General features: G+C 34.7%; 1 pseudogene; it reads right to left on the bottom strand.

Moving 5' to 3' along the window:
• Positions 1-7,681: 7,681 nt before the first annotated feature.
• LOC105982789 lies at positions 7,682-7,991 on the bottom strand (annotated as a pseudogene).
• Between the last annotated feature and the right edge of the window lie 3,122 nt (positions 7,992-11,113).

The following is an 11,113-nucleotide window of genomic DNA, read 5'->3' as shown; positions in this document are numbered from 1 at the left end:
AATTTAGATACATTATCTCATCTGCTATACAGGAGGAGTCTTGGCCATACAATTGAATTGTGTTCAAAGTGGAAAGAACATAAAGAGTTTGTAAAACACAGTTTCTGACACAGATAGGTTTAATCAGATGCCTGAATAAAGGCTAGAGGTCCAGTGAACTCTAGGTATGTATGTAGGTAGGTAGGAAGATATGCATATATTATGTATGTTTGTATGTGTATATATGTATGTATTCATGGTGCTACTATGGGGGTTTGAACTACTTGGTGTTCTACCACTGTAGTCACACCTCCACCTCCAAATTACTGTTAATTAATTGAAGAGGTTTTCGTTGTTGTTTGTCTGCCTGGGCTGACTCTGAACCTGGATCCTCGAATGTCAGTCTTATGTAGCTAGGATTATATGCATGAGTTTACTACACCAGGCAGTTCTTTTTTAAATTTAATTTTCTTACCAAAGTTTTGTCAAGCATCCAATTTATGCTTTACCAAAGAGGAAGCCCGAGAATAGTGCATGTTTTTCTCATCAGTTCAGTTCAATAGATCTTATTTTGATGCTGGTTTTCTTATGTCTTGCCTTATGCAGTTGGCTGTTAATCTGTCCAAGATTCAGTTACCTGAAAACCTGGTACCTACATCACAGAAATGGAACATTTCAAATGACATAACTTGCATAAATGTTTATAAAATTGGAAGCACAAAGCACTACTAATTCATTTTTAGTAATTACAAAGATGGCTTAAAATGACTCAGTAATCCACAGCCACTCTGTCTGTCTTCAGTAAGTTCATTAACTCTGCACAAGAAATACTCAGTAAGAGTTAGGTGGAAATTTTAATCTTACCTGTGCTACATATCTAAAGCCCAGTTTTCATTACTATTTGATTTCTTTATTATACTAAGAGATCAATCATCACAGTGGACAACCTTCCTTCTGGGCATATGAAATAAAGATTTAGAAGACAAAGATTCAGATGATGAGAAGCAGGAAAGGAGATTTAGAGGAAAAGATCGAGAAGGGTCTGAAAGTTATTAGATATAAACATTATTGAGATATAAGAATAAAAATAAACTTAAGTACAGTGTCTTACTGAAACTAATTATTTTAAGGACTGAAAAGAAGCTAGGTATGTACCAACATAGCTACTTAGGAGACAGAGATCTGAGGATCAAAGTTCAAGGTTAGCCTGTTCAAAATGTCAGCAAGACCTTATCTCAACAAACAAGCTGGACATGGTGACTCATATCTTTAATTCTAGGCCAGACCCATGAGCCTACCGTGAAAAATTAATTGAAGCATAAAAGCACTCAGGACATGGCTCAAGTATAAGGCTCTGAGTTCAGATTCCAGTATCACAAATGAAAGAGAAAGGATAAGAATTGAAATGAGGAAAGTTTGCTTTTCATTGTACTACCTATGTTTGTCTATCTTTGCACAAGTCATCTTTTATTTTGCATTCAAAACCTTGTTCCATAGCACTAAAATGAAAAATGTTTCCCTGATTATAAATTTTAATATTCCCTATACTCTAGAAGCTACAAGAAAGAATATTCAACCATTATGTATAATGCAGCACTTATTGAGTTTAACAGAGCTAAATTCTAGCTGAGAATACATTTATTCTTCTGCCAATTATTATGACATATTTCTTCCTGACTGCTTTGTTCGTGAAAGATAATAAATTCATTGTACTCTTATTTTTTTAGATTCAAATGGAATGCCACTATACATTTGCTTTATTTTCATTTTCTTTTCAAAAGTCAAGTTGAGTTTGTGATTGTTTCTGAATGACTATTTTGTCCTCCTGTGGTCTTCAGTGTTTTGAAACTATTCCTTGTACACATGGATTTCCAACTTAAATGTGAAATTTACTGGGATTTTGTGGGTGTATATGTGGTGGGGAAGGTGAGAGAGAAGACAGAATCAAAGAAAATGAGACAATGTCTATATATAATAATTATTCATTACAAATTTAGCTAGTGACCATGAAATCTGGATCTGCATGACCTCCTGTCATGATACCTTTTAGGGACATATTCCATACCTGGGCCACTTCAAGATGATCTTTCTACTTCTGCCTTTGTTGTAGCTGGGATTACAGATGTGAACCACCATGCCAAACATGTTCTTTAGTATAGGGTCCTCTTGAGATTATTTTAAAATGCAGATTAGCTTTGAACCTTGTTTTTCCATCTCTGTTTCCTTAATAGCTAGGCCATAGAAATGAGGCACTGTGCTTGGCTCATGCTTTTCCTCTTGATTTTTTAAATATCTCTCACAAATACTCTAAGTAGTCATTGAAATTAATGAGCATATATATATATATATATATATATATATATATATATATATATATATCTACCTCCCTAAATCCAGTGACATCCAGAGCACTAACAATATCATTATGTTCTTTGAGAGGCATGATGAGAGAAATGACACATTCAAGTAGGTAATGCAGTTGTATTAGACTTTGGAAGCATGACCAACTGTCTTGGGACTTTGGTCACTTTCTCCCACAAACTCCACTCCTTCTACTTCCTTGTAGCACCAGGACAAATAATTTGAAGGGCTGGCTCCACACATCTAACATTATAAACAGATGTTAGGAACTTTCTAGAGTCTCCAAAGAATTTAATCAGCTTCTGAGAAAACTAGCTAAAAGGGAAAATGAAAGCTCTATAGAGAGCTATTCAATGCATAGACTTGTATGTGCTTATGTAATTTGGTTTTACATAATAAGTATTTGAGCTTTCCTGCATAATTACCACAAACAAAATGCATGAGTACTATTATTATCTTTGAATGCCAGCAGTCTTAAGAAGCAGCTTAGTGGATTGTTGAGTTATCACCAGGAACAATTGCTTAATGTAGTTATTAATAACCCAAAATATAACAGGTGAATGAATGAATCATCAAAATGAATAATTTTTAAAAGCCATGATTAGAAGGATTATGCTAATGTGAATGCAAAGACTAGGCTTTCACAATACATTTGGGTTTAGGATCCTAGGTATGTATTAAAAATCTTAATTTTGAAGAATATTTTAAAACAGTAAGATGGTTTCTCTAGTAGAACAGAAAGTTAATAAGTAATATTTACTTTGTTCTAAATAGTGCCTTAGATAGAGATACAAAAGATATAAATACAGGTGTAAATATGGTATGTGATTATAAAAATTACTTTGCGGGTATCTTAGTTGTGATTTTCTTTTATTTTATAAGTGTTCACATTTTCTAAAGTTATTGTATCTCAAATAAAGTGAATTCATATTTATGTTGAAGAAGAGTGCTAGTGTTCATATATGTAAATATATTCATGTTTGCTTAAACTTCATGCTACCTTTCATGACACAAATAACTAAGATCATAAATGCTATTTATAAGAGCATAGATTCAAAATATACCAGTGCTACAACATCAGCAATGGTCAGAAGGTGGTAAGATTGAAACAAAGCAGGTGTCATTGAAGAACCAATACAATATGCTCTTTGCACTGCCTATTGAAACACTGAAATGAAGAAATATATTCCATAAAGATTTTTCTCAAGTGTTGAGAGCTTCGTTTTGTCAATTTATAAGAAAATTAAATTAACCGTAACATCTGTTGCTCTAAGAATTCCAGTCAATTATGATAAATATGGATGTCATTTTTCAGTCATGCTCTTTTTTTTTCATTTCCTGGTTTATTTTTGTGCTTTATCTCTACTTGCCCGAGACGAATCTCTATTATTACTGCTTAAGTTAATATACAAAAAGAACTTTCACTTACAATACTAGGTAGAATTTGTTGATATCAAGTGAGAAAGCCTTACTTTGATGCAATGAGGCCAGATAAAAGACATTCATTTCTGAAGTAGAATGGAGAGACATGAAGAAGAGGAGCTCCAAAGATTTCTGGGACGGGGCTTGTAAACAACCTTTTCTGATTGTTCACAGAGAGACTCAGCTCTCTGCCACTGCAGAAGTTAAAATTTCCTCTCATTCCAAAATCCTGGGAGAAAGAATCACTTACCAAATTCCTCACTTATAGTAGCTGTATTTATTTTTAGACCAACTCCTTAAGTTTTCTTGATATGCAATTCATCAGAACAATAAATAATTTTGTCTCTTCAACTCCATTTCTTATTACATGACTTATTATCTCAAAAGTAATATGGAATAAATTACTTAATTTATCAAATTCTTCTGCCTACTTAATTCCTCTGAGAGGCACGGAACAACATAGCAAAGAGAAAAGCAATGACAAAAAATTACATTTATTCTCATGGGATGAACACTCTGGAGGATATAATGGACAACACACCAGAAAGAATATGAAATATACAGGATGCTAAGTGCTTATTTTAAGTACAGTAGAAATAAAATGAACGGGCATGGACATTGTTGCAGGTGAGCTGAAAATAAGAGTAACCTTCTAATTTTAAAAAATATCACTATTCATCATGATTGATGTTCCTGGAAATCAATTTGACTTATATTTTATTGATTTATTTCAGATTTAAAAATAAAGAATAGAATCTAGATTTCATCCAATTCTTTTTAAGCATTTACTTCTATACTTAAAGGCTGCAGTCCTTTAATTGAGTTTACTTATCATTATAAATATGAGGCCATCCTTACCTTTCTAGATACACTATATTTTTGTGAAAACTACTGATTATTTCAATACGCTGAAATTAATTGTCTGAAATTAATTGTCTGAAATTAATTTGTCTGATTTTCTATTTTCTCTTAACATAATCAGATGTTAGTAGTATTGTCCATTTAGATAGTATGAGGATTGTATCTTCTTTAGGAACAAGAGTAGTTACTATTTATATATTGTCTAACTAATATCACCAACTGTTTTAAACAGTTTATGTAAGTAAACATGGCAACTGTCAGAGCAACTCTGTCATGTCGATATGAATATGAAATGTTTACATATGAAAATATTGAAGTACACAGAAGTTAGACAGTATATCTCAATTTATGTGACCTTGGGTCCCATCTCAAGTGTTCGATATTTAGTATACCTTCAGTTTCATCATTAGACCATTTTAACTATTCATGCTTTCTGCCACTTAGATTGACCTTATTCACATAAAAGAAAGAAAGCATCTACTTCCTCCAATTATTCAAATTTCTTACCAAAATTACATTTGTTTTATTTACAAGTCATTTGTGATTATTTTCACATTTGTATTCAAATTATATGTATGTTTCCCAGATTGGGTGCACTTGAATTGTACTGATCTTTCCAAAGAATTTATCTTCTATTTAGAAAAATTTAAACTTAGTCTATATTTTGATTCAGTATTCCTACTGTTTCTTAAGGTTACTGAGAGGAATTTTGTTTTATTTTTGCCTTTATTTTTCTTAATTTGTTTTCTATTACTAATATTGAAGGAATTTTAATTTATAATATTTCTTCTTGGTAGACATTTAAACACTGTTTTAACATTTCATGTGAAATTCTGTCTTTTTCATTGTCTTCTAGGTTGTAATTGTAGATTTTGCTTCATGAATATATCACAACATAAGAGTGAGTCTAGGTAATGAAATATTTGAATGCTATTACATTATACAACTATTACCATGGGATGTATTCTGTAATGTTTTACTTCTTTACAAATGTTAAAATTCAGCCAGGCACCAGTCCTGCAATCCTAGCTACTCAGGAGGCTAGGACCTGAGAATTGTGGTTTGAAGCCAGCCCAGGCAGGAAAGTCCATGAGACTCTTATTTCCAATTAGCTGCCAGAAAACTGGAAGTGATGCTATGGCTCAGTGTGATAGAGCACTAACATTGTGGGAAAAAGCTCAGGGATGGTGCCCAGGCCGAGTTCAAGCCTCACAACTGACAAAAAAAAAAGTTAAAGTTCTTGTTGTAGCTACGTTCTCTTTGTATCACTATGACTAGTAATTCTAAATGCATAAACAATAAGTATAAATTTTTACACCAATTTCATAGAAGTCTCTGTTTGAATGTATATGTGTGTATATAAATAAGCTTTGTTCATATATATTTTCATGTTAAAGACAACTGCAGCTTATCCACATTCATTTTAAACAAAGAAGATTTCATTATTTTTACTCTTACTTAATTTTTTGGTGGTGGGGCTTGTACTGAGGGCCTGGAGCTGTCCTTGAGCTTCTTTTGCTCAAGACTAACATTCTACCACTTGAGCCTCAGTGCCACATCCATTTTTTTTAGTAGTGTATTCTAGAAGGACCCTATTAGACTCTCCTGTATGAGGTGATTTCAAACCGCAGTCCTCAGATACCAGCCTCCTCAGTAGCTAGGATTACAGGTGGGAACCACCAGCACCCAACTGAGGTTTCATAATTTAATAAATCCAATTCATGTTAAGCAAGGAAGGGAGTTCTAGCTCTTTGAACTTTGCTCTATGCATGAAAGTAATTAGAACACCAGAAAAACACTTACCAGACATTTAGGCATTTACTGTGAGCCAAACACTGGGCTTTACATTATTACCACAACTGTGATGTGAGAATTAACCCTATTTTACAGATGAGGCATCTGAGGATCAGAGACACTGGGAAACCTGATCAAGTCACATGAAGGGAGGGGATTCACACCCAACCTGTGTCTAAAACTTACTGTCTTACCCATTAGCCTTCTACTGCATATATATTCAAAAGCAAAGTAAATGGATGATAAAGACCTAAAGGGAGAAGGGGAAAATATTCCTATAGAGAGTGTGAAAAGGAGATATTAAGGACTAGACTATGAAGACAAGAAATAAGAGAGTAAAAAAATATAAAACCAAGAGAATCTAAATAGATGGTGATTTCAATTTTGAACTCTCAAAGTTGGTGAATCAGTCATACCTCTGTAGGTTTTCAGTTAGAAACTTTATTTAATAGGCAAAGGCTTTTCCAGTTTGGATTTTTTTTCTGAACTAAAAATAACTAACAAGATGGATGCCAGGGCTCATGCCTGTAATCCTAGCTACTCAAGAAGCTGAGTCTGAGGACAGTTCAAAGCCAGCCTGAGCAGGAAAGTTTGTGAGACTCTTATCTCCACTTTAGCTGTTTCTAAAGTGGTAGAACACTAGCTAGCCTTGAACAAAGAAGCTCAGGGACCCAGGCCCTGAGCTCAAACCCCAGGACCAGCACCAAAAAGAAAAAAAAAATCCCCATTTTAAGGTTGAATGCTGTGGCTCAAGCCTGTAATCCCCTACTCAAGAGGGAGAAATTGGGAGAATCAAGGTTCTAGGCCAGCCCTGGCAAAACAGGTACAAAGATTTCATTTCAAAAATACAAGTCAGTATGGTTTATCATAGCTATAATCCCAACCATTTGGAAGGCACAGATAGGAAGATAATGATCCAGGACCTGCCCCAGATCAAGTGATCTTACCTGAAATAATAATAGTAAAGCAAAAAGTGCTAGCAGCATAGGTCAAGTAGTATAGTGCCTGCCTAGCAAGTGTGAAGCTCTGAGTTTAAGTACTACTAAAACAATACAAATAATGGCAATAGCAATAATAATAACTACTATTATCATTATATTAATTATTATTTATTAATTATACACTAATTATTATAATTGCCATTCTTTTCTTAGTTACCATCAGTTTATTATAAAAGGGAGCGATGGAAATTATTTACATGATGAAAGATCTCAGAACTTCCATGGGACAGGCAGCTTCACAGGATGCCATTTTAGTGATGGATTCACTCTACATACTTCCCAAGAATGTCACCATCCCTAAATAAGAAATAACCCTCGCCATCTAGAGCTACTTTGGTGCCCCCATATTCTGGGAGAACTTTATCATCCACTTTCACACTAACTGGCTGAATCTCTCCACCCTTTCTTTTAGAGCCCGATCCCACAGCCAGTACTGTGGCTTGCAATACTTTTCCTTGAGACTTTTCTGGAAGCATAATGCCTCCTTTGGTCACAGTTTCAGCTGCACTCCTTTCGACCAGCACTCGGTCAAACAGAGGAATGAATGACCTTCCTAAATGCTTGTCCGGCCATGACTCTTCGTGGTCGCTACTCGGACTCTGCTCTCATGCCAAGGCTGCAAGGAGAGACCCGCAGTCGGGCTAGGGGACACGAGAAAAGGCCGCCCGCCGCGCAGGCGCACTCGCCCAGCCTAAGTCCAGCTGTAGGCACAGGTACCATCTTTGTTAATCAATTAGGTAAAATACAATGTCTAAAATGTCATACATGTGCAAAAATCTTAAGTCTATATAAGCTGGAGGAAAAAGTGCTTGTAGTTGCAGAAGAATACAGTGGGAGTTATATTCAATTGTAAGGCTGTTAATATCCTAAAAGTCCTGTGACTTCATGGGTCGTCTTCAGAAATGATTAAGACAAACTGAACTAGAAAACTACCTCCAAAAGAGTTTCTTGCTTGTCATTGTTCTATTCTTTAAGTCTTTGATTTTAAGCTAAATCTTAAATACATTTTCATATCTTGCCAATAGTTGCATTATTATATCAGGACAGTGAAGCAGCAATGATTTACTGTCTTGAAAAGGTGATGCACCTGCTAATTTCTTTAGCTGAAACAGCCGTCCTCCATCTCTTTATTAAACTTGCACAACCAAAGGAGAGTTCATATTCCTAAAGTTCCAGCAGTTCTCAAAGTACAGGCCTCGGTCCAGGAGCAGCAGCATTGCTGGTGAATTTGTTAGAAATGCAGATTTTCAGAACCTACCCTAGATCTATTGAATCAGAAAGAATGTGTACTGGGACTGAGCAGACTGTGTTTCCAAAGCATGCTGAGTGAAGTGATTCTGATGCATACTAAATTTGAAAGCCATGGGTGGTACTCCTTGTGTATATGTGTGTGTATGTGTGTGTGTGTGTGTTTCAAAGGCAGTGTCTAAGAAAGAAATGTGACATTTTGCACAAGAGCAATCAACCAAACTGGCTTTGCTAAATCTTCTCAGAATTCCCTGGTGGACACTAAAAGAAGATTTTGAAGATGTTAACATTGCGCAGGTTTTTTTTTCTTTTATGGAGAAAGAGAATATACAGTATCCACCTCTAGAAATTCCATCTTCAGAAAAATGTTTATTAATGGACACATATGCTTACTAAATAGGGCTCTATTAAGTAATGTTTTGACTATTTGTCTTGACTCCTATCCTATTTAAAAACCTCTTGTTTTTGTCTATATGTCTCTCTGCTGTCTCTCTTCTGACAGGAATCATGACAGAGACTCAGGACATAGTACATGGTCAAGAATTATTATTGGAAAGGAGGGAGGGCAAGAAAAAAGGAACGTTGGAAAGAAGCTAGAGAAGGCAACTTGAATTAAGGGGATTTTTAGTATGATTGGGCCTTTTTTTCCCCCTTAGCTGTACTGGGGTTTAAATTGGTTTAGTATTTGCTAGACAAGCTTTCTACCACTTTAATCACACTTCCAGCTCTAAACCATTGTTTTCTTTTTGCTTTTTTTCCCCTCTTTATATCTGTCCTGGACCTTGAACTCAGGGCTTTGGTACAATCCCTGAGCTGCTTTTGTTCAAAGCTAGCTCCCTACCACTTGAACCAGAGCTCTACATCTGGCTTTTTTGTTGGTTTATTGGCAATATGAGTCTCATAGACTTTCCAGCCTGGTCTGGCTTCAAACCCCAATCCTCAAATCTCAGTCTCTTGAGTAGCTAGAATTACAGGCGTGAGCACTGACACCTGGCTAGACAATTTCAATAATGATTTTACTCTGGTATATGAATTTTATTTTCAAGTAATGTGGTCTATGAATTAAAAGCATTCTTCAAGTTACTCGACATACAACAAAACCACTGAATATGATAAATATGTAGTTAAACAAAGGCTGTCAATGTGTGTAGGTGCTGAATTTTACATATCCTTTGGTAACATTATTCATACATTTTTCTTATGTTTTCTATCCCTACATAACAAACCATTTTTCTTAAATAATAATAATTGCTAGCAGTCCAATTCTAAAAAATAAACCAACTCTACAATAATAAGTCAGCCCATACAGAGGAAAGAGAAAGGATTACTTCAGAAAACAGATGTCAGCTTCAAGCTTCCAAGGATTTATTATAAACAGGAATGAGTAAAGAACACGAAAAATACTTTGGCAGTGCTATTTGAATACAGAGCTAATGAAAGGCTATATTCACCATCAAATGTATGCTAACAGCCAAATTGCCAGAAAATCTACTGTTTCAGGAGAGGCCCAGGCCAAAACACAGACTACAATTATACATAAAAAATGGTTAAACAAAATGTGAAACAGCAGGATTAACTTTCTACTGGGAAATCTGTTTCGGTATAATTGCATTCTGTTGTGACAAATAGGAAATATATGCAAATAGTGAATTAGAAATCAATTTTGGATAAATAAATAATGTAACAGGGAAAAAAAGAAATTCTAAGAGTAAAATTTGTAAATTACCCTTTATTATCAACCACTTCTTTTTCTTTACTAGCCATTTCAATGAACACGTTAACAATGTAGGGCAATGATATATATGTAAGCCCATTTCAGCTAACTCAGGGGGATGATTTCATTATTTCTCATGCTGGCCATTTTGCTGTATGAGCAAAGAATACAATTTTTTTAAAAGCCTTAACATTTAGTATTTTTAGAGCTACTGTAGCCAGCCTTTCAGATAAATGTTTTATATGTTTCTAGTGTTATAGATAGGTCTTATGGTTGGATATTTTGGGGTTTTGTAGTCATGTTTATTATTGTTGATATTTTTGAGCACCAACTAAGTAAATGATATGATAAAAAACAACTTTATGGGTTTTAATCATATATATTTCAAATTTCAAATAGACTATTCAGACAATGCACTCTTTGCAGGACCCTATTATAGTACACAGTAGTGGGGGATGAGGAGATGCTACATTTATTTTAACAGAGAGAAAGAAATCTGTATTTCATTTGTTACACTGCTAACTTCACTTTAGGTAATTGCATTCAGCTTTATTATTGCCCAGAGCAATAACTGATTGTTAGTTATTGAAGTCTGAAATGATTTTCTCATTTCCCAGGGGAATCTAGAGATTTACATGGTGCACAGCAGTAACTAATAGATATAATCTGGTCATAATGTAGCCATATAATGTGTTATTTACTTGTAGAGAACATAGATGTTCAACATTTTAAC

Source organism: Dipodomys ordii, unplaced genomic scaffold (genome assembly GCF_000151885.1).
Source record: "Dipodomys ordii isolate 6190 unplaced genomic scaffold, Dord_2.0 Scaffold17, whole genome shotgun sequence".
Classification (NCBI taxonomy): Eukaryota; Metazoa; Chordata; class Mammalia; order Rodentia; family Heteromyidae; genus Dipodomys; species Dipodomys ordii.
The sequence above is the reverse complement of the archived record's forward strand: the minus strand, read 5'-3'. Positions and strand labels throughout refer to the sequence as shown.